This window comes from Neopelma chrysocephalum, unplaced genomic scaffold (assembly GCF_003984885.1).
Source record: "Neopelma chrysocephalum unplaced genomic scaffold, ASM398488v2 Primary Assembly neopelma1_62, whole genome shotgun sequence".
Lineage (NCBI taxonomy): Eukaryota > Metazoa > Chordata > Aves > Passeriformes > Pipridae > Neopelma > Neopelma chrysocephalum.
In genome coordinates this window covers 6,490,795-6,515,976 of record NW_020897719.1, presented here as the reverse complement: position 1 = coordinate 6,515,976, position 25,182 = coordinate 6,490,795, and the positions used below count along the sequence as shown (strand labels likewise).

The 25,182-nt window shown below is 34.9% G+C and overlaps 2 protein-coding genes across 2 annotated transcripts in view; one reads left to right on the top strand and one right to left on the bottom strand.

Annotated features, from left to right (window-relative positions):
• Positions 1-18,342, bottom strand: part of LRRN3 (leucine rich repeat neuronal 3) — a 34,644-nt gene extending 16,302 nt beyond the window's left edge. The window contains exon 1 of the mRNA XM_027682162.1: positions 17,734-18,342. The gene's annotated coding sequence lies outside the window, so the exon portion shown is untranslated. The remainder of the gene's footprint in view (positions 1-17,733) is intronic.
• The window catches only part of IMMP2L (inner mitochondrial membrane peptidase subunit 2), a 425,745-nt gene that overhangs the window by 187,955 nt on the left and 212,608 nt on the right, over positions 1-25,182 (top strand). The gene's annotated exons all lie outside the window — the stretch shown is intronic.

The window sequence follows — 25,182 nt, the reverse complement described above, 5'->3', positions numbered from 1 at the left end:
AGCACATTCTAGTGAAAAAAAACTTTCTGGATCATTTGCTTAATTGTGAAATAGCATATTTTTCAAGCTGTTATTAAGGTTTGAAATGATTAGCCTTGATTAGTTTGGTAATTAGTTTAGACAGATTGTTTTGGAACAGCCTCATTCCTATCTTACTGCTATTGAGTCTTGTTACAAAAGTCACTCTCAGTGAATTTTTCACCATGGTTTTAATCACTCTCTCTTTTAAAAATAACAATAGCTAAGCAGCATGAAACAGAATTTGTTTCACTAGGAAAAAAATCCTTAATTCCAGAGGCTACACATTCTAGTTTGATATTTTAATATTTAGAAGTGTTAGGTTTCTGTTCTGGATATTATAGAAAGAACTTTGCAGGGTTACAAATGCAGGCAGTTATCTGGGTCAGTCAGGCGACATACTTCTAAGCAACAGTTGTTGTAACAGTCTTTATTATATATCCTTTTTTTTAATGTTCAAAATTATTAGCATGAGATTTCAGTGACTTCTGTCTGATGTGACAATATTCATTGGGGCACTTATACTTGCTGCAATACCACATCTTCATAAAGCAGACATTGTCAGTAGAGTTAAAAGTAAAATTGGAGAGACTGGCCGCAGGAAAGGAGATACAGATAGACTGTTCTGCAGTATGGACATGTCTTAGAATCCAGCTGAGGTTAATTGTGGTCTCATTTAATTTTGTGACTGGAAAATATTAGGAATACTTATTGACTGGACATCAACTTAAGGCAGCTCCATGCATGCTCCCAGCCTTGCACATCCTGATTTTGGGGGAAGCTGCTATGTAGCATTCATAGTCTTCCTGCCAGTCAGCTTCAGAATTTAAAAGAAATATATTTGGTAAGAAAGTTGGTCCAATTCTGCATCATGACTATGATTTTCTTTAGTATTTTTATTTTTTAAAATTTGGTCGTCTCAGTTGCACCTTACCTTTATAAAACAGTTGTAGAATTATAAGGAATTTCTTAACTACCTCCTTGATAGCTAGTATTCTGAGCACAATTTAAGATGATAACATAATAAATGTTGATTTGTTCTGAAGGGAATAGGTGCAAACAGTTTTTGTCTGCTCAAGGCAGATGGAAAAGAGTAAGATGAGGGCAAAGAGAATGGTTGGGGTTTTTTTCCTATTTCACCATTCTCTTGGTTGCAATCTTTGGAAATTAACTGAGTTGGAAGTAAAACTGAATTGGTGTTAACTTAATTCTGCTTCTGCTCTACTCAGTGAATTCCAGCACTTCTCAGAAAAAAATAAAATTAAATTAATTGTTTTGTCCTTTGAGGGCTTTGTTTTCTGCTCAGACCAAGACTATCTGTCTAATGGCTGTTTGGGGATCTGTGTGGTAAGAATTAGACTTCTCAATCCTTTAGGCCTAAAAGACGAAAAAACCAGCAATTACCATACCATCAACCTGCTAAAAGAGCTCAGCTTTTATCCCACATAATCTGAAAGCTCTCAAATTCTAGGCTAAGCTCCATGTCTCTTTGGGTTATCAATGTTTCCTGCTTTCTCCAGTGGGCTGTCACATGTATTAGAGTTCATTTACCAGTTCTGCATTACAGTAGGTAACTGCATGTTCTTTTTAACAGTTTTTCTTTTTCCCTTCCTTTTTTTTTTAAATTTCATTTAACCAATTTGGAAAAACACAGTAATTCATATTTGTTGTTTTATATTCCAAATTTACTGTTTACTTTGTGTAATACTTCCTGTTGGAGCTACTTTCAAAGTGAATGACTCACTTTTCATAAACTGTTGCTTAGACTCTTTGTTTCCAAGTCAGAATTTGCTTTACAGCTGAACAATTTCAAGTCATAGACTGAGAATGCATTTTGCACAACTTTTTGTGTGAACACAGATTTATTCCTACAAAAAAATTTGAAAAGCAAAAAAAAAGATGCAAATATGATTCAGAATGTCTGGATTCTGACTGGAATGCAACTTTTGCAAAAATTTTTTGCAGTTTTTTCTGGTTTTATATTCCTTTGTTATAGATATAGGTTCTAAATATACTAGAAATACTTCTAGAAATACTTGTAAGCTATTTATTGAATTCTTATATGCAAGGAGTTTGAACAGAGTGATCTAGTACGCAGTGGGTTATTTTGCTGAGAGATGCTTTTTATGCCACTTAATAAAGTCCATTAATTCTTGAGGGCTCAATTGTGTCTGGTTAGGCATAGATTATAGAGTTGTGTAGTGATGAGCTTTATTTTCTAAGATAACCACATGGACATAGACTGCCTCTGGAGCTTAGACTTGTACAGTCACAAAAAGCTTATCTTTCTAAGATAACCACATTGACCTACAATGCCTCTGGCTGTGGAAATGATGGATTTGAGGACAGGAACTTTGATATGGTGGTCTCAAACTTCATTAATGGTATGAAAAGCAAAAATCATCACAAGCCACTCTTTTCCATAAATGCAATGAGATTTCTGACTGCTCCTTCTACTCTGCCTTCTGCCAGCGATCTAGTCAACAATGAGGTCAAATTTGCATCAGTTTGTTTCTATTTTTAAAAATAAAAATGAATTTTTATTAAATCAAAGCATATCATAATAAAGAACCTACAGTTTAAGAGACCAAAATGTGAAGTTTCATTGATAAGAATAGAAAAGTATTGCGCAGACAAATCATCTGGAGGGTTCATTATACACACCAAATTGCTGCTCTCTCATTTTGAAACAAGTCTATGGCCTTGACATTTAATCAGAGCAAGAATGGCATTTATTGAATCTCATATTCAGTAAGTCACCAATTAAGATGACAATTATTAAGGCCAGTAAACTGCAAAATACTTGTTATTTTTAAACATGTTTTTCTTTTATTACTTTATTTTCTTATGCTTTTCCTTGAACGTGTTTGGGGACTTCAACCACAAAGTGGTTAAAAAATTTCTTTAAAAAATTTTTTTAATTAAAAAATTTCTCTCCCTTTATTGTATATATTTCATATATTTATTCTATCTGTTTCTCTATCTAGATCAATACAAGACAAACCACATTCAAGATTTTGTTTAAAAATAAAAAGAATGATTTTTAGACTTATGTATTTATACCATTAATAGCCAGTATTGGCTTCTATTGAAAATGCACTTATAATAAATATTGTTTATATAAGAACTAAAGTAAAATATGGAGAGCTAGCACTGACTGGAATGGTTACATACAAATAGATTGTACAACGTGCAACCTCTGTACTGTGGAGTGACTTTGCGTATTTGTACCAAGTGTGTCTAAGTGTAATAAAATTGTTATAAATTCTCATGTGTTGTTGTTGAAAGATTGGATGCATTAAACTGATCTGAATATTTCTTGGTAGAAATTAAATTTTATCTAGTATTTTGATACTACTTTTGCTTGTCATAGAGATGTAGATTACAGTTTATTGGTATTTACATCCTTGATAATTGTTTTGCATCTCACTATAAAGAACTAGGTTGAATACTTGCATAACATATTAGAATTGCCATTAAGCAAATGATTCCTAATTAATGTTTTGCCTCTTTATGCTATGCAAAACAAATTTTTCCCAATTAATTCACAATTGATTACTCTATATTGTGTCCCAAGGGAATGCAAAAAAGTCTGTTTATATGTTCCCTGCTATTCTGTTTCTGTAGTTTGATTAAACTAAGCATCAAAAGCATCCAAAGGGAAGCATACGCTCTTAGCAGTAATGTCTGAGGCACTTTTAATTTGAATACTTCCCAGAGCCTAAATACAGAATTAGCCTGTATTAGTTTACCTTCCCAATCCCAGAGGTTCCTATGCTGCCAGACCCGTTCAAAACTTCTAACCTGTTCAGCACTTGTACATGTGCTCATTTTCCTTGTCAGTCTAATAGTATAACTATAGAAAAAAATGTATCTTGGCTTGTTTTCTTCTGCTAAGCTCTTCCTCAGCTTTTGTATTCTTTCCTAAGGTACCTGGTGATATAGAAGAAATCAGCAGAGACAAGTAAATCAGGCGGAGCAGCATTTACTGGTTAGAGCTTATGAAAATAGCTACCAGGAAGAATATTCAAACATACAAATGCTCATTTAAATCCAAAGACTTTTTAATTTTTTATTTTTCTGTTTCAAGTACAAATTTAGAAATATTTTTATTATCTTAATGGCACAATCATGTATTTGGAATGAGGAGGCAGGATGTAACCAAGTATTTTCCTCTATTCTATTCAAAAATATTTCCATGTAGAAACCAGAAAAAAATTACTGGAAGATGGGAAAAAAAAAAGCTTAAGATTCCTACCTTGACCTTTAAACCATAAATTACGAGTCCTGGCTTGGTTCCTGTGCTCGGGACTTGGATAAAGGTCTGTCTCTAGGACCTGAGCTGTGCATCTTAGGTGGACATAGAGGCTCCCTTTCAGGCTTCAAAAGCAAAAGAATGACAGAGTTTTCTGTCATTGATGTTCATAGATGGCTAACTTCAGTTGGCTCCCTTTTTAGCATTCTGGTTATTTTGTACTACTATTGCAAGACATCTCATAAATTATATAGGGCCTAGGCATGTAAGAAAGAGTTCACTTCATTTTGGGGAGGGAGAGCAGACAATTAATGAGTGACTGTGGAATGTTTTAATTCTTACTTTGAACTAAACCTTAACCTTTAACAGATGATGGGAATTGTAGATCTACATAATAAGTATCATAGAATCATAGAATAGTTTGTGTTGAAAGGGACCTTAAAGATCGTCTATTTCCAACAGCTTCACCGTAGGCAGTGACACCTTCCACTAGACTATGTTGCTCAGGGCCCTGTGGTGCTTTGGAAGGTGATATCCTCTACATCATTAAAGAAGCTTTGAAAGTTTATTTGTTTGCTATAGACATCTAAAAGAACTGTAATAAAAAAAGAGAATGCAGAAACCAACTGTCAGGTTGGACAGAGTATACATTTTTCTCTGTACAGCTCTTAATCTTTGTTTTTAATTTGCATATAAGCAATAAAGAAAATGAGATTGCAAAATATATACAACTACTCTTTCTTTAATATGCTTTCTTAAAACTTTGAGAAAATACATGTTCATGTTGTGACACGTAGTTCCCAATTCTCTGTTGTGCTGAGAGATCTTGATAGAAGTACACAGTATTATTCTTTTACAGGCTGCTCTGTAACTCAGAAATAAACTGAGTAACATGTGGCAGTCGCTATGGTAACCAGTTTTTGCATTTTGCAGAAAAAGTCCAAGAATAAAATGCATATAAATTGGCAGCGTGGAAAGCAGTATCACGTACAGTCTCATATTCTCAATTTGTTCTTTATGGTTTTTCTCTAGAGTATTTACATAACAATGAATTATATCTACTTCATCTTTTACCTTGAATCTCCCCTACACTTCTATTTTGCATAGCTCAGGAAGGCATTTAAGCATTCAGCTGCTAAGCTTAAACTGGTTTTTGCCCTGTCAAACTATCTAGATTTACCGTCAATAATATATACCTGTGGTTGTGCATCATGTTTGCTGAGTGTGATTATCAGGACATGTAAGCAGAAATTAAATTGAATTTTAAAATTTGTCCTTTGCACTTAAATATGATTTCCTGTATTGGTCAAATTCCATTAAGCATCTATCTTGAATATGAGTGTCTGAGTTAAAAGCCAGCAGGCATTTAGAAAGACAAGATTTTGTTGTTCTCATAAGAGTCCCATTGAGGGCCGGAACAGGAGTTCTTATTAAGGTAAACCTTTTTGTAATTGTTTTAGAAAATGTTTAGTAATAAATTGTGCAAGTTGCTGCATAATGAGAAGTGCATCCTTGTTACAAGAAGAAATCATTTTATAATGTATCATTAGCATTTTGATTTAAGTTCCTTTCAAATACTTAACCCCAGTGAATGCCAACAAGAATACTTTGGCAAATGTAATGATCATAGATAAGAAATAGTCTATACTACTACATAGGTATTATTTTGGTGAAATTCTTCTTCTAAAACTTCTTTATCCATCATACTTTTCAGTTTAGAGTATGCCTGTACTTTTTCCAGAAACATTTTTCTTTAAAAATATTAAAAAAATTTTTTACTCATGCTAAAGAATAGAAAGGCAAACTATCCACACAGGATGGTTCTAATATGAGAAAAATACTTTAAGGGCCTTCCTAACCCTCCCTTTAAACTTAGTACTCAGTAAATCTCATGACAATGAGTTTATGCACATGCCGAAATTATAACTAAAAGGGCTTTCTTATGTTATCCACTGATAACATTAAGGCTGGAATTTAGTGCTGCAGCTTATTTCTGCTCTGCTTTACACTCCAAGGCTTCAGCAAGGTTACTTATAGTATTATAGTGTGGTTCTAGTTTGTCATCCTTTGCACATTGCTGTCTTTTTTCAAAGATTAGGACTAAAAATGGTGTTCATTTAATCATCTGTAAAAGAGTACTCTAAATTTTAGGGAACTCTAATTGACTAGTTTGTGTTTCTTAAATTACTCTGGTAGAAGTAATTACTGGATGAATCTTGATATTAGAAATAACTATGAGAAACAGCACAAATGATAACTTCAAACTGATAAGTTTTCTCAGCACAATCACTTCTCATGAAACTCATTGCAGGATTATAACATGTAAAGTGTGAAACAGCTTATATATATTCACTGCATGAAATAAAATACCACTCTAAGAGGTGAAAGCCAAAATTTAATCTTAATATGAAGTGGTTACTATGCTAATTCTGATTCATGATTACTAGCACTGTATTTTCAAAACTGTATATAAAACTGTAGTATATTCAGATCTGCAGAAAACACTGAATACCTAGCTGAGCAGAAATACACAGATTACAAATTAAGATGGTAATGTTTCAGGGAATGGTTCTTCTCTCTTACTAGAAAACAGTTACTTTCTGTTATCTGAATAAATACAGTGTGTTATTTTAAAATTTTTAAACAAGCTAGTAGGGCATTTAAACCATTTTTACTATCCTATTAGAATGTAATCCAATTATCCTTCTCTTGGTAGGTTACAGCAAAACAAATATTGCCTCGTGACCAAATGAAGTTTTATTTCCTTTAGCAGTCCAGTAGACTGTCTGCCTTTTCAGAATTTTGAACTCCATACAACTAGCTCAGACACAGACTGAACAGTGCCCTTCACCTCCAGTAACATCTGAATTTCTCTCATTTGATGCAGTCATACCAAGACATCTAAGCAGGCTCTGATGACAGCGGTGCTGTAGATCTTTACCCAAGGCAATGCTGGCAAAGGGGCAAGCCTTTCTACTAAAAGGATCATAGCATCATGGGATAGTCATATTGGAAGGGACTCAGGAACTCTGTAGTCCAACTTCCCACTCAAAGCAAAGTCTGTTGTTATGTCAAACCAGCTTATGAAAGGTAAAAATCAAACTCTAGGGTTTTTTACTATTTGGTATGCAGGACTTATTAATCTTGTCTTTTGACCATTCCAGAGATCATGATGGATTCAATACTGTACTTTGACATGCCAGACAAAATTTATTTTAAGCAATGCTAATGAAAATTTACTTTTTATGGAATTGATCACTTCCTCAGCCATGAGTATTGATTAGTCTTTATTGTTTCTATTAAAATATCTGCATTGCAATTAATGATGGACTAGATGACTTCCACAGAATTTACTCAGGCTTTTTGAAAGTTTGGCTAACCACTACATGGATGATTAAATAGCAGTATAGTGGATTTATGTCACAACTTCTATATGCCTGCCAGTGAATAGTTGTAGATGGGTAATCTACAATCTCAACATAACTATTATCATTTCCCTGCCACGTTTGTGTCAGGCACATATGGTGTGTGTTTATATAAACTTTTTATCAATTTTTCTTAATTTTTTAATATATTCTATGGATATTTGCTATTGCTAGGGCTGACATAATGACATACCAACACAACATGTTGTTTGAAGAACTGATATATAAGCCCATTTTAAAGCAAAGTAAAGATTGCATTTAATCCACATTCACCTAAGATAAATGGAGGTTTTTTTGTTTCTTTCTGTGAACTTTTGGTAGACCTCAGAGGCTGTCAGAACAACGATGAAGGATAACACTTGAAAAACAGAAAGTATTTCAGTATGAGAACAGAAGGCCAGGACCTCAAAATATGCCAACTCTAAGTATGTGGATCTATATCCTTTACTTGAACTGAAAAGGATGGGGATCCTAAATGTATGTAATAATTTGGACAATGTATGGGTAATTTACATTTCAGCAGTTAAATCTTTGAAATTGTATGTAATTTTACTTATCTATTCTGGTTATAGTTTACTGTTAAGTGATACCTGCTGAAGACAATATTTAAATGACTAGTAAAGGCACCTGTATCTGCATTGCCTAGAGTAGCCTCTGAAGGCAGTGGGAGAACTGGCAATCATTAAATTTAAAATGAAAATTTTATTTGGAGGAGGCTCTTTTAGGTAAGTACATAAATATAAATTGGCTTCCACTTTCAGAACTCCTAGCCAAACACATAGTTTCAAGAGAATGCATTCTATTGTATCTGAATCAATACTTTTTCAATGAAATTACACATTAATTGGTGAATCTTATAAATAAAGGAATACATTCTAGAATAGCTTCTAAATGGAATAGGGAACAGGAGTAGTAATAGGTATAAAACTTAGAAATTATACCAAATCATAGAAACCTTTAAGAATAAATACTAAAAATTCTGTCATTAAAATGGAGCAACAAATAATCTAGCACTACTGCAATTAAGAATGAAAATGTCTTTAATATCCTTTAATGAAGACATTAAAGTTTACCTATTTATTTCAAAGAAAATTTAAAAAAAATTAGTAGGAAATATTTTATTTCTCTCCACATCAATGACATCTAGGCTAGAACCTTGAAAGCACAGGTCAAAATATCTAAATTAATTATGTTGTTTGGTTGGTTGGTTTAGTGTTTTTTTTTGTTGTTGTTTTGGTTTTTTGTTTGTTTGTTTGTTTTTGTTTTGTTTTTCTTTTCTGTTTTGATTTTGTTTGTTTGGGTTCCCCCCCTTCCCCCCCATTTCCATGTTATTTCCCAGTCTGACAGCAATTATCAGGAACAGAACTCTTCAGACATTCTGACTCTGTCTGGTAAATGGAGCATTTTTTAAGAATGGCAAAACTCTGATGTTAGACATCTTTTTGATAGGCTGGAGAGAACGGATTTCTGCAGTAAACATGAAGATCTGAGTGTCAGAGGATCACAGTATTTTGTTTTATTTTTCAAGAGCTATAACTTATTAACGGACAAGAGAAAGGTATATGGGTCTAGACTAGAACCGGAGAAAATAGGACACAAAGCATAAACTTTTTTGCAATAAATTTTCAATTTGTGAGTTCACTGTTATGACTGAAGTGTAAAAAGCCAAAGTTTTATAGTAAGCCCCTCCTCTGAATATTTGGGAGAATTAAGGCAAACTTTTACTGCTGCTAATGACAGGAATACATCTTTGATATCTAGGCTTTTTAGACAAAACTTTTTGCTTTCCTTATTCATTTATCAATAAACACACAAAAGAGTAAATTTAGTTGAGTTTTATTTATTTATTGATTAGTTTGTTTTTCCTAAGTGGATTAATTATAGTAACTCTTAAGAGCAATATACACATAATCTATTGACTCACATGTGATAAAATGTCAATGTAAACACTGATGCCCTTCATGGAAAAATGTTTACTACAGACAAGTGAAATAGAAATAGGAGGAAAAAGTTACAGTGAGAACCATGTGTTTCCATTTTGAAATATAGATTTAGAGAATATGAGTTATATTTCAAGGTAAGGTGCATATTAAATATTGAAGAGGCTTGCTTCTCGTCTTCAAGATTGATGATATGCTATTATTGATACTGAATATTACTGTTTCCTCATACAGATAAACCAGAATGCACTATAATTCCCAAATGGTTGGTATAATTCTGTTTAATTAAACTCTATTTGACCAGAAGTTGAAAACTAGGTTTGTTTCCAGTGTGCCTCAGACTATAGTTCTTGAAAAACAACTTAGCCAACTTTTGTAGGCAATATGGACTGTGATTTTAAGTCTTTTATAAGTGTCTAGGTAGATTTCCTATCATTGGAAATTCTGTTTTCAGAAAGTCTTGAATCTCCATCTAGATGCTGGACTGTAACATGTATAATAATTTGGATTATTCTTAACAAGAAAAAAAGTTGTCAAGGAGTTATTTTTGTCTTTTCTTTATAGCATGAGTGGAAATGAACCAACACCATGAATTATGTGTTTCTAGATAGAAAAATGATGAAAATACCAAAAAGCAGAGAGAAAAACATTCACAAATCCTTTCTGCTTCTGTTGACGTCAATGTGAATTTGGCCATTTACCACAAATGGAAGTAAAATCACACTTAGTGGACTAACTGTGAAATGTTTCTGAATTGTTCTGTCTAGTGTGGAAATATTAATGGTAATAGTTTAATTTATTTGTTTTCAGCTGATATTTATCTTATAATTACTTTTACACAGAAATTTGTTAAAGCAAGGTAAAGTGGAAACAAACACAATTAGCAAAAAATCAAGAAGGAATAAAAGATAACAATTTCAGTGAGGCTCCCACAACGGTTTTGATCCAGTCTGGTTTTACTGAGGTATTTGAACATGTCAGAAATCACCAGCAATACACACTATCATGAGCTTTAGAGATACAAGAGAAGACAATTTATGTTTTACAATCTTGTGTGATTTGTACTTGATCAGATTTTATTTTATTTACATCTAAAAGTTATTTTAATACATTTTTTTTTGTAGTTAGCAGTAACAGAATGTGTTTTATAAAATGAAAGTGTACGAGCTACAGAATGAAAACTGGTATTTGGTTTTTATTATTCTTTAGAGGCATGGAAACATCTGTACTAGTGTGAACAGAAATGCATTGTCTCTCCTGACTACTACTGAAATGGAGTAGTGATGAGGATGTGGTCCAAGTGTACTAGAACTTGTTCTGAACCATGGGTTCTTCATAGCAAGTTTAGGTATAAACCCAAACTATTTCATAGATAACACTACTGAAATATAGAGGTAAATTAATTGCATTAAAATGACTCTACGCACTAATATCCCAGGTGACTACTTCCTATCAGAGTGTAGTGTTTGTGTAATAATAATAATAATAATGGCCCATCTTCGCGAACGAAGATTTGGGGAAAGGTCTTTTACCTTTCCAGCCTGCGCAATGGATTTTTTAGGTGAGACACAGCCTGCGCTGAACTGAGCCCACCCTTTAATCCTAAGGTTCATCTGCCGGGGCCAAGCAAGCTTGGACAATGGCAGTGAGGTCCTCAGGACGTAGGTTTGTTTAGAGTGTCCTTCTCATAGATGGATGGCCACACAGGGCTAACGGGTTCCATCTGCCCGGGAGGGACTGGGAATTGAACCCGTGGTCGCAGCAGTGAAAGTCCTGCACGCTAACCACTAGGCCACCAGGGGTCCAGTGTTTGTGTAATGTGTGTCCTAATATGCAAATCATCAAGTGAAAAATATAGGAATAGTTCTGTGGAGTTCCTCAGGTTGACTGGCTCTTCTTTCTGCCCAGAAAAGATAGAGTTCAGCGGTTTGGCTGATGCTTTTGAAGGACAAAGTACTCTTCCTTATGTGTTTTTGGAGCTTAGAGTTTGGAGTCTAACCCTGGAGTAGCATGCTGAATATCCTTTTTGTCTCTTACTGCACAGTAAAAATGAAATTACTGAAAATATGTTTGTCTGGCACAATATTGATGCCTGGATAATCTGTATCAAAGCAACATTCAGAAGGGTATGTCACCTAAATTATACATGCTGGGTGAAACTGCTATTCAGACAAACATTTTTAGCTTAACAGATCATTATATTTGCAATTGCCTCATTTTGTCTTCTCTTACCTCATAAGGATACCTCTATAAACTGGTATAATGATCATTAATCATTCCATTTCTTTCAAGTACTGTTGAGTTGTAGCACTTTATTTGGGCTTACCAGCAACTAACTGGTCAAACAAATTAAAATGAAGTAAGTAGTTAAATTACTGTATTCTGAGAGTGTCATTGAAATAGCGGCTGTACAGTCTCAGCTGTCTTTTTTGAAAGTTAACATGGTGTATCTTGTGTAAGAAGAAATATATCTTCAAAATGGTGTCACAGACTGAATATATCTAGGGTAATTTTTTAGAGTTATGCTTAGAGGATAACTAAGTAATTCTGTTTTGTTATAAAGTGGTATTAAATAGGAGTTGTGCAGATAATGTCCCTCAAGCTACAGTGGTAATGAAGCACCACTTGACTGTAATTTTATTTTTCATACTGAAAGGCTTTTTTTATTTGTTTAGAATTTGATAACAGAAAATATTGTACTTCATAAATTGATTGTATTGTTTCAGAAACATCCTTTCGCAGTGCAGAGTGAGGAAGAATTTTTATAGCACTGCCTGATTTCTGTATGGGACACATAAAAGAGAGCATTTTAGTATTGTGCAGTGGGTTTGGAGCTGTTGTTACACAGAAAAGAGGCTTTTCTGGAAGGCTCAATTCCCATGTAAGCCTTGGCAAGGGTGGGTTCTCCTGCCTCTTTGCTCCTTCTGTGACATGGAACATGGAGATGGCTGATGTGGGGAGCTCAGCGGGTAATTCTGCACTTTGGTGGAAACACTGGACTGCACTGTACTGCACTCTGGTGAATTAACTGACTGTTAAGTGTCATCTGCAGATATTGCTGATGCTTGACATAATCTCTAGAGAAAGCTGCTTACCAGAGGGGAGAGGAAGTTCATTGACTTGAGAGAACTTGACAACAGGAATGAGCTTAGGGTGAAGAAACAAATGTCTCTCTCTAGTCTTTCTATTTACAGCTACTATGACACTTGCTAAAATCTTTGAGAAAAGTTTCTATTTTCACATAAAAAAAATCATGACAGGATGAAAAATTTTATTAGGTCTTTAAGTACAGAATAAATCACGTAAATATGATATAAATAGTGACTATATATCTCTGTTTTCAGCAGAGATGTGCTACTATTCTAAAAGAGAAGTAGAAGACATTTGTGTTTATCCTTATTCAGGGAACCAGTTCCATATTTGCACTTATTTAAATGCCTCCCAAATCAGGGATATATTTCTCATGCTATCTCAAATAATTTTTGTTTTAGCACCATGATGACAAATGTAACCAATGTGGTTACCTTTAACCTCTCAAGACCACACTAGAAGAGCCCTAGTAATGTCTGACTATTGTGTTGCCTTTGTAAAGACTATTTGGAGAGTCATCTTCTCTCATCCAGGATGATGGTATAACAGAATACTATAGGATAGAATACTACAATGATTTTTAAAATGCCTCAATGCACAACTTTGCTCTTCGTTGTTTGTTCTGTTATCCCATGTTTATTCTGGTTTATTATTCTGTAATTTACTCAATAGGTGATTTCTGAAAAGGTCTGATTCCTAGACAGAGAATTGTATAAAAAATATTTTTCTTTTTTTTTTCATACTGATATTTGGATTTCCAGGGATTTTTGGTACAGCTAAACTTAAGAATTTTACCTTTTTTATACGAAATGTTATAGAGACTTCAAAGTATTTCCTGGCAGACTGGTTGCTATTTGCATAACAAGAAACCTCTAGTAAAAGACTCTGGGGGTAATACTAACAATCAGTAGACGTTTTAAAAAATATTCCCTGTAGCATTTCAACCAGCTTTGCAGTGTTTACCTCTAAATACAGATGCTTATGCAGGAAGGAGAACTGCTAAATGATTTCTTTTGTGCCAATGTTGTCAAAAAGCATTTCCCAGTTTGACTGAGTCTGTGGGAGTTGAGAGCAGAAGAGAGGCAAAAATTCTCTTCTGCTCTAATACAGAGGTCAGTATCTATCATTAAATTTGGGGTAGATATTTTAATGAATTCCAGAAATATGGCAACTGAATAGAAATAATGGGAATAGAGATCTTATTTTCTTTGAATTAGAGTGTTGCTGCTTGTGACCAACATGAAAGAGGGAGAGTTGTATTGAGATAAATCTTTTGTGAAAAAGAAATATTTCTAAATGAAGGATAATTGTTTCAAGGATATACTGTATAAATTTCTGTTTATAAAATTAATAGTTTCCTTCATTTCAATGTCTGCATTTGTTTTTGCTTTGCGGAAAACCAGTAACAGGTTTGGGAGTGCTAGGGGTGAGAGCATGTCTGTAGCTTGTATTATGGTTAACTGATTATACAGCACTATCTTCCATGTATAAATAATATGAAATCCTATTGGGAGAGGGTAATTGGATCAAGGAAATTTGTGAAAATAATTTGTATTTTGCCCTCATGGAAATGTTCTTTCTCACCAGGTGTCGCATTCAGCTACTCCACAAAGAAACCAAAGTGGAATTATGTTACAGACATCCATGTTGGATATAAACTTTTATCAGTTCGGGTCAGCTGAGGATATCAATTTATTGTGGAAACATTGATGAAATAATTTATAGATTTTATGTATAATACTGTAGGTCATACTATTTGTTTAAATAAGTTCTTTATGAACTATGCCATTTCACAATAACAGCTTTTAACATTTTGTGGACTGGTCAGTTGAATAAGTAAAAGGCACAGTAACTCCTTTTTACAGTTACATTACAGTTGTAATGAGTAGTATTGATTTTTCTCTTAATATTAATGTGTTTAATGACCTTTCTAATGACATTGGTCACTACCGTTTCTTCTCAAATTCTACTGGCATTTTCCTTTCAGTAAAGTAAAGGATTTTAATTCCTTGTTGTGTTGTTAGAATGAGAATTAATATTCTTTTAAAAGTAGTATGAAGGCTTGTAGAAGGCTTTTTCTGTTAAAAAAAATTTTTGCAAGCTGAATGATTTTTGGTCTTCAGAAAAACTTTAGAAATTATCCATTCTTTGGTCTTCAGAAAATAGTTCCTTGAGCGGTACATGTGAAATTAGTTTTTCATTGTCAGTTTTTGCTACTTGATATTAAGTAGAGTTTGTGGAATTTGACATGGAAGGGTTTGTTAAGATAGGTTCTGACAATGTCTCTCTCAAGAGTTTTGTTTTCCTTTAACTTTCAATGGTACTATCTGAAGAAAGGATATATCAATTAACTAAAATGTTGATGTACCACAGATCACTAAAACCTATAGTGCAAAAAGGTTTCGTTTTTCTCTGTGGTGACTTTTCTTTCAGAAGTTAGATGGAGCTTGTCTTGAAAAACTCTTTGCTTTCTACCACTTTTTTCTATTGTTTTGATGCTCTAAAACTTGGCTATTAAATACCAGCCTACCTTTAGTTAGAGTGATTGTCGCTAAGCAGCAAAGCTTTTGGGTTGCTTATAGAATAATTACTAATATAATAAAGGTTAGGGGTGAGAGTCAAAGCAAGTGGCTCCAACACTGCTAAATGGTTTGCTCTCACTTGCGAACACTTAATTTTGCTCCCTAGTGTAAAGGGACAAGTGATCACAAGTGATTTGCAGGACTTGAGTATTTTCATAAGCTGCTCAATCTTGATCAATTAGCAAAGATTATACACAATATTTTTTGATCTGCATTACACGTTAGCAACATTGCCTAGTTGATCTGGTCTAATTGTGGTGCAAAAATGAAATACTCCCCCACTTCAGGGTACTCCAAACAGGCATGCTCTGATGTCATGCTCAGAGCTGCCACCCTGAGAGGCGGGACTTCGGGGGTTACCATAACAACATCAGCCAGTCGTTGTCTGACACTACAACATTATTACAGGAGCTTTGAGGGAGTATTAACCAAAATACAGTCACCATACATTTTAAGAATGTCTTTGCTGTGTCCTGAGACACTGCATCTACAGCATATTTTCTCTGCATATGTATGATTGAAATGGCCATATTTTTCTGAAACTCTTTGCCATATCTATGTAATATTTTAAAGTAACACACTACGTGGCAAAACCCAATGTGCCTTAGTGTAAAATTACTCATATTTACTTATTTTTTACATTTCAAATGAGTAAGAATAAAGATTCAGAAAAGCTGAGCAGGTACCATGGTATGTAGAAAAAGTTTCCTCTAAGTAGTCCTTTGCACATAGCATGAAGAGATCAGAATCAGGTTTTCTCTACATATTGTATAGCACATTCTGTAAAAATGCAATCCAGGAGCTTGAAATTCTTGTTTTAACAACTAAAATGCACATGTAATGTGAAGGAAACCGGGATACTTAATTAGACCAGAGATAGTGTTTCATATAAAATAAGCCAGCTTGCTTTAAACAGATTCCATAGACCAATCTGAAATAGAAGCAGCAAGCTTGCCAATAGCAGGAGCTAATGCTTCCATACCTTTCATTTTGTACTCTGAAAAGAAAACCTCTTCTTAAGCTCATTCATTTTCCAGATGGAATGCCGAATGCTGTGGCACATTGTCAGAGCTGCTTTATTGTCACCATTTACAAAGGTCACCTGAATTAATTGACTTCTTACCAAACATATTGTTAAGCTACCCGTCGCCTGACATTTTTGGAAAGGTGGCAGACTTAAAGCCAGTGGACTATCTGTTGATGGTTGTTTCACAATGTTAGTTTCTCAAAATACAGTAACTCTAAAATTACAAGCAAATAATTGTGTTGCTGCAAAGGAACAAATTCTTTATGATGTTTTCCAGACTGTACAGGAGTGAGGGGGCTGAGGGGAGAAAAAGGGGTGGGAGAAATACTCTATATACTGAGGTAGTTTTAGTACAGATATAGTGCTCTAAAAAGCAAACAAAAGCATACAGGAAGATGCAGGCTGTATTTTTTCACTTAGAAGCATGCATTAGATAGCTAACCTGTCTTTTTTATGGTGTAAAGTAATATATCTCTCTTTCATTGAAGCATTAATCTCAGATCCATGCTGATGGACTTTACTGAATGTGTTTTTTATCTGAAGGGTTATTAAGGTACTCTTATACTGCATGAAAGAAATGACATACACATGCATAAAAACATTAGGCAACAGTAATGCTAGCATGAAATTTTATGTTGATTAAATTGGCTAAATAGAAAATCACTGATTTTTTGTTCTAGCCCCCTATATTTGCTTCCTCCTCTATCCCCCTGTGTTTGGTTCTCTTTCTCAACAGCAGTGCTGGGCAAAAACTCCAGCTAGACATGTGAAAACAAAGACATGGAAAGCAAAGACAAACAATTCTGAGCCTTTCTATACTACTGATGCATCTGAGCAATGTCCTTACGTGTAAATATACTTTAGAGGCACCCTGCTGGGATCCTGTTAATTACCAAAGAAGATTAGAACTCTTCTGCTTAATGTGATCCTTTTTACCTTACGGTCTGTTCCAGCTGCATCAGTAATCAGACATTCACACTGTCCCTTCTGACTGGAAAGGGGATGTTTTCAAGCGAAGTCATTTACCACAATGCTTAAGATGTAGCCTGGCAGAAATTCAATAACTGTTTGTGATATGCTCATTCAGCCTCGCTCCTCAGTGGTTTTTAGGTCCGGACATAAACAGCATTTCCCTTAATCCTAGCACTGAAGAGAAGAAAGGAGGCTGTCCTGTGTCTTGTTATTTATTTCAAGCTAACAAATGCACTAATCTGATACTACTGCAATCATATTTAGATTATCTCTGACATAGAAAGCAAATTGCATTTGCATTTCTGTTCAGAAAGTAAAATGTGAAATTATTCTAATAAAATGACTTTACAAAAAGAAGAAAGGAGAAAGAGTCTACAAGATAAGATAAAAGTCAGGGTAAAATTGCAAATAAAGAGAAACTTACCCTATAATAGGAATAGTTTCAGAGCTGGAGGAGTTCTTGCATCTCAGTAATTTTGAATCCTTAGTTCAGGTAGCCACAAACTTGTATTAATGCCAGAGTCTGAATAGATGTGCATACATGTATGTATGGGTGTGAATCGCTGTCTAGCAGTCTATATAATACAAAGATGTATCTATTGATATCCTGCAACATGAGAGACACTCTGCTGCCAGCTGAGATGCCTTGCCTTTGCCAGAGCGCTGTTGCTGCCTGGCTCTCTGAGGCTCGCAATCCAGTGGAGAGAGAAAGTGCGGGGGGGGGGGGGAGAGAGATGCTCGCTAGCTGCTTTATTTCTCCTTGTTTCCGTGGTGGTTAGTGGTGCATCGTTCAGCCGCTCGATTGTCACACTGACATGGTGCTGCCTGTCAGCGGTCATTAATAACTGAGCCCCTTCCCCTCCCCAGAGAGGAGCCGATGCTCCGCCGTGCCCAGATGCCGCGTAATACGCGCGGCTGCGCCAGCCGGGATGGCCGTGGGAAGCTGTCTGAGACGTGACACTGCTGCTTCGGGTACGGATACACGAAACCAGCCTGTGCACGCTTCCAGATATCTCTTCCCATTTGTGGGAGCTACAGGGCATGCTTTGTGTTTGTACAGAACAGACTGGGAGGTCCAAATTTCCTCCCCCCCCCCCCCCCGCTTTGTTTGTTTTTTGTTTGTTCCCCCTCCCCCCCCATTTTTTTCCCTTTTTTTTAATGGTGTTATCTGTACTCAGACCAACTTATTAGAGATCACTGAAGTTCTGCAAAGGCTGCCGTAGTTCAGAGGACACTGTCTGTTGAAACCACTCAGGAAAAATATGCTGTGCTTCACTGCCAGTTTTGGTGCTTTTTTTAAGCGCAAGACAGGAAAAGATTTTACAGACTACACCCTTTCAAAATTTTGTCAAATATTACATTTTGCTACCTGTATTTATGAGTAGAAAGTAAGAGCAATAATACATCTTCCTGAGGAATAAAAATTCAGAACAAACTGAGAATGGGGTTGGTTAAATAAAGTCAGTTACTTTCAGTCTCTGTCTACTTGAGTCTCTCTTTTATGGCCATCCATATAAACAATAGGCTGCACAGATTTGTTCTTCCCTTTCTTCCTTCTTTCTCTCTTTATGCCATGCTCTTTGGTGAAGAATTCATTTTTTCCCCATTTTCTGTGTCCATGAACAAAGAGTATACAACCTGTGAAGGTTTTAAAAATTGTAAAATAATTTGTGATTATCATTATCCCTTCTTCCAGATATACGAAAAAATAAATGAGATAGATATTGTTAGGAAAAGGTTGGGAATTTTTAAATTATAAATACTATTTATATAAATGAAATTACTTTACAATAGAAGATGAACAATACTGAAGAACAAAGAATTGGTTATCAACAGGTCAAAAAAATAGAAAATGTTGGATCTCTTGTGTGAATTCAGTCCCACAGCCCTGACCGAGGCAGGCCACCCTCTAGTGGACTGAAGTGAGATGTGGTTCTCATTTCACACTCATCTACTTTGAAGAAAGGCTTACAGTTCTGTCTAATAATAAGAAAAAAAATTGTGAAGATTAGCAAATGGTGTAAATTAGAGTACGTTTTGCAACAGCAAAAGCAACAGAATTCTATTATAATATGGTTGCTATTTTATGAATACTACATTTCATCTCGATTCACTTTGAGTCTGAGATCTTGGGACTGCATTTTTTCAATTTTATTCTGTAAGAAAATTATTTTACTCTTCATAAAAACACTTATTATGGAAAATGAATTAAATTAATGCCAACTTCCTGAATAAATTTCAGGTTGTTATAACTGGTTAGAGCAAAACCACTCCTGTTAGACTCCCTGGTATTTACACTGTTTCTGTAATAAAGCAGCATTTTCCTTCTGCCACAAATTTTGAAATACTGCATTTAAACTAAGTACAGTGAAGAAAGTCTTAATTTTCTTTAAAGATGTGTGCCATTCATTTTTCACTCATACAGCTGAGTAGGACTGCCTGACAATTGAAATAATAGTATTTAAGTGACAGGTATGTGCAAATATGTGAGCTACTCTAGATGAGGGTAAGTAGCCAAGTAGCCCTTTGATATTCTCCCATTCTCTTATTATGGGCATTTAATTTTTTTCTAATGTGAGTTAAAGATTGATAAGAAAAAATTGGGGCTAACCCACCTTTCAGGTCTTCTTGCCTTAGTTTGGGATAGGGAATCCCTCAGGTCAGAAACATGTCATGTCACCTTTCTGTAGCCTCAGACCTTATTGGTGAAACCTTGTTTCTCCTTTGCTCCCACAAAACAGGGCCTCTGATAATATGTAATGTTCACCACCATGAGCTGCAAATACAACCCACTGTAAACTTCCCAAAGTGAACATGTAATCCTTCCCTGCTGCACAACATAATGTCCCGTGTCAGATGGGGTAATGCTCAGGATGCGTTAAGTAAGCACAACCCAAAGAAAAGTAAGACTTCTTGCCATGCTAGCCCCCACAAGAAAAATGGTAATCCTTCCTGATCTCAGCCATATCCTACCTATCCCGCCAAAAGGTATTAACCTGTGTTACAGGTGGGATAATGATTGGAGTAAGAGAAAAGAAAATTTCCAAAATTTTAGGAACAGTTGAAAATACAAAAATGTTCTGTTAAAGCCAAATAAATACCATTTCTCTTAGCCAGTGGAGAAATAGAAGATCTGGGGGAAAGGGAATAGGTAGGGACTAGCATTGCCCTTACATGAAAGCTTTCTTGGGTTTTGCCCCTAACTGCCTCACGTACTCACTGTCGTTCATTCAAAATCTAGCTTTCTAATTAACGTGAGAATCATGCAAAAACATATTCAATGATTTGACATGTGAAATTAAGATTACAGAAGTGCTTCATTTTGGTTGATTGGTATGGACTGTGTAATTAGAGGGCTAGATAATTAAGTCAGCTAAAGTATACTTGCATAAAGAAAGTCAGTTCTTATGATAGACTATATACGCAATTAAAGTGCCTCCTTGATAGGCATACATTTACATATTAGTTAAAATGTTATTATATGATAATAAAGTTCTGTTTCATACAAAAAAGTGAAATAATTGAATTTTGTAATTTAGGTAATGCAAAAGAGTAATTTTTTTTCCAAACTATCTGCAGGAGAAAAGTATCTTTTCTAACCAATACAATTATGATTATTAAAGTTCATTAAATTATTTTCCTGCTGATTTCACTATGGTGCTTGGTGGTTTTAAAATAGCAATGTAATCTATTTTATCAGAATCATATATATAGCTTAATAGGTTACAAGATATAAAAAAATTCTCTCAGACTGATAGAGAGATGATGAAGTTAATGTAGACTAACTCCAGCAATTTATTTAGCATGCATTTTATCTGATTACTGAGTGCACGTGAAATAAACTAATTAAACAGTTGTTTGTAATGGACAGTAAACACTGCGTAAAAACCTTAGTTATTAAAATACAGTGGTTCTGTGTCTGCATTTTTCTTAAAATTTGAAGAGGATTTCAAAACTTTTCCCCTTTTTTCTTTACATAGAAAGGTGGAGCATCCTTGGACCTTAATATCACAGAATATGCTGAGTTGGAAGGGACCCACAAAGATCATTGAGTCCAGCTCTTAGCCCTGCACAGGACCATCCCCAAGAGTCACACCATGCGCCTGAGAGTATCATCCAAATGCTTCTTGAACTCTGTCAGGCTTGATGCTGTGCCCTGTAGGCTTGTTGTGGTTCAGGGTATTAACTGTGACCATTTCTAGTGTTTTTAGGCTCTGAGACCACAGCTGCATTTAGAATGCGGCAAGTATAATTAAGAACTGTAATAAATACTATGCAGTTAAAATAAAAAAACCATAATTATTTGATTTAAATTCTTGGATGACACACTTTATGTCAGAAATTGGCAATTAAAAAATTTATGTGTATATCCAAACAGATTATGCCCATGTGTAAAAGAAACAACACTTTTTGAGTAGCTTTATTTCTTATGACTACACGTGTCCCTATCCTGGTTTCTGAGGCACCATGCCTACAAGAAGGAGGGTTCAGTGTTGGCTTTTCTCACTTTCTTCTTGTATCCCTTAGAGTAAAAAAAGACATGAGCTGGTATTTGTTTGACAGATCAATTCTCACCAGTTCTGCAAAGCACACCCTTAGTGTATCTTCCATGTGGGATGTGAGGAAGTATTCCTTTCTGAGTGAAGGTCCAGGATTGCTCAGATTCAAAGAAATCTGCTTTTTGGTGTCATCAGTTAACTTATTAATTGACTTATTAATAATAGCCAGTTATCATTGTGTGATTTGCCTGGAAGAGAGAAAAAAGAGCCATCACTTCATGTAACCCCATTCTGCCAGCATTTTCAGTGCAATGTCATCAATCTGACATTGTCATGCACATTTTTAGATATTATGGCCAGACTACTGACATTTTCCTATAAGGGTTATGCTTCAATACAGACAAGGAGTAATTTTTATTAATTTGTATCCCTCCAAAATTGAATCATTTTTCAACAATAAGCAAAAGCAACATTTCTAGCTCTTGTTTTTTGTCTTTTTTGAAGATGAGAGGCTTGTTGCCAACAATGAATTCAGATTTCTACAGTTGTTCTTCATAATGGAAAGCGTTATGCTCAGATTATTTAACCTGCTACCAAGTTCCTTTTATCAGATCTAAGAGTTAGTGTTGATACGATAGCATAGTTTCCTAAAGCAGAGCGAAACAAATCTAAGCCATGAATCTGTAAAGAATTTCACATAAGGAAAACTTCACATCTACCCAAAGCCCCACTTACTTTATTAAAAGCTATGTAGGTTCTAGGTGCCATATGAGTTAGCAAAATCTGGAACTGCATAGTAAAAAGAGCCTTATAGTACAAGCAAATTCAATCATGTGTGATGGGATTGATGAAAGCAGTGGTCATGAGCTTATCTTGGTGATCAAGGAGATTTTGCATAGTTCACCAAATTTGCCTGTTCATTTAGCAACTGTGTTCTATGAAACAGAAAGTATGAGATCCCAGGCAAGAGCTATATTCTCTTTCCTCATTATAGGTCCCAGAGCTATAGTCAGCTTTCCTCAGGAGTGGCTTAAGGTCTGAAAAATCTTAACATGTTTTATACCTACTGAATACCACACAAAGTGATATCTGAGTTCTTCTAATTTTCATCCTTGACCCTATTTTAATAGGCAATAATCCCCACCATACCAGCATGTGCTGAAGGCTGGAAGTCTTCATATGAGTCACACATAGCAACCACAGCCTCCCTGTGCCACATGGGACTCTTAATGAAGATGCAGTGGTGAAAAAACAGCTAGAGAATGTTTATATGGAACTGGATTGGGTAGATGAAATATCTGTAAAGCAATTTTCAATCTCAGTGTATATTTTTCATTTAAAAATTCATCTCAGTAAATTTATGTCTTACTAGTGGTGACATCTCAAGTTTTGTAGAGTTTTTGTAGCAAGTAATTAAGTTATGACTTACTGGGATCTTCTCAGTAGTAGATCTTTAGGACTGAGATGCTTTTATTGATTTCTTAAGGATCTGCTTGTTATTCATGGGATCCAGAATGTGCATGGGATATATCTGTTAGTGTCATGGCTCTTTGAGCTAATCTGTAATTAAGGTTGATGAAGAAAATAGTGGTAGTAATGATTTGAATATAAGGCCTAGAATGTTCATCCTGGTGGTGATTTGTTGTAATTCTTCTGGGTGGTGATGAGTCTTGATCTTTCTGTCCTTATAGAGAGGATTTTTTCCATTTCTTTGCTCATATCTATTTTCCTTTTTATGGAATATTAACCGATTTTTTATGTGAAACAGGTTTATCCTTTTTCTGTTGACACTGTGTGGTGTGGCAAATAGTACATGATCAGTGAGAAGAAACCTCCTTCTTAATTTTTTTTAAATTTAGCCACTTAATTTATCCCTGATAACGTCACACTTGTCACAATATATGGCATATATATATGGCAAGTCTTCATGTGTTTCTCAGGGGCAGAACTTTGGACCTGAATTTCTTTCCTTTTTTGATGAAACTAACCAGACTATTTTTGTTACATTTTATTGTGGTTTACTATTAAAAGTGGATGGACTACAATAGCAATTCTAGATTACGTGCTTTTCATAACTATTTGTACAAGAACTATATTGGCTATTTAGAAAACTTTAGAGTCACTAAGTTAAATATTAGAACTAAAATGTCATTCTGCTTTTAGTTACTTTTACTCTGAGACTAGGAGAAGCATCAGAGTTTTATCTTGGTGATGACAAGAAACAGCATGAATAAGTGCAGTGTGTGTTCAGAATATAGTTACCTAATGATAGTTTAAATCAAGTACACTAAACTATTGCACTGTAATGGGTACCAAAATGAGCTTAGTTGACAATTTTATTTTTTTCAAGTTGCAGATCTAGAAAATTAATTAAAAGGCCACTGGAACATACAACATCCTTACTGATTAAAGCCCAAACAATGTAATTAAGAATGCAGTAAACGTTTTCCCTTTCATCTGTCATTTGACTACCAAAAACCATGGGTGCACATTACGTATTTATCTTTAAATATAAAGCTATATTTACATCAGTAAGTTGGGGGTAAAAAGGATCATGTACATAATGGCTTACTGGAGGAGGAGCTGATTCAGAGGCTTTCACATAGTCCCCATTACTAAGGAAACTACTTATTTTGTCTGTGCATGTTTTGAATAGTTGTCTCATTTGAAGTCTGGTGCTCAGACACTGAGGATTGCATTATAGCACTGAGAAAGAGGCAAAGAAAACAAAAGAGGTATAAACCACTCTATCTTTAAGGAATAGAGAGTATTGTATTAAATGCTTATGAAAGTGTACATATCTGTATATATTTGAGAGATTTGTATATATATATATATATGTATGCATTTTTATTGTTTTGTTCCTACAAAAACCAACTTGAAAATATTAATAAGTAAAGCAGGGAAAGCAGATGTTGTTTTGTCCTGCATTTTGCATGCCTCTATTGTAAGGACTCTTGAGAAATCTGGTGTACTATTTACGTAGCAACAAATATGAGTTCTGATTTTCATTCCCTGAAACGAAACTGGGTATTATATTGAAGTAGAAAGATGTCCCGATCCAATAGTAATGGCTAAAACAAGGCTGCAGGGATGGCTATGCATTCAACAGCTGATCAAACCTTTGCTTGGAAAGTGAGTCTGTTTTGGCAAAATTCCTTGATAAAGGTTAAGACATGATTGCAAATACACACTCAGACATACTTGTGTTATATTTGGGCCACCACATTGACCCCCCCATGAGTAGCACATAAATTCTGTGCTGACCAAACACTTATATTAACAAACAATGATGTGTATTGATATGCTCAGAAACAAAAGGTTGCCTTAGTACAGCCAGATAAATCTGGTTTGATGGGATATATTTTTAAAGT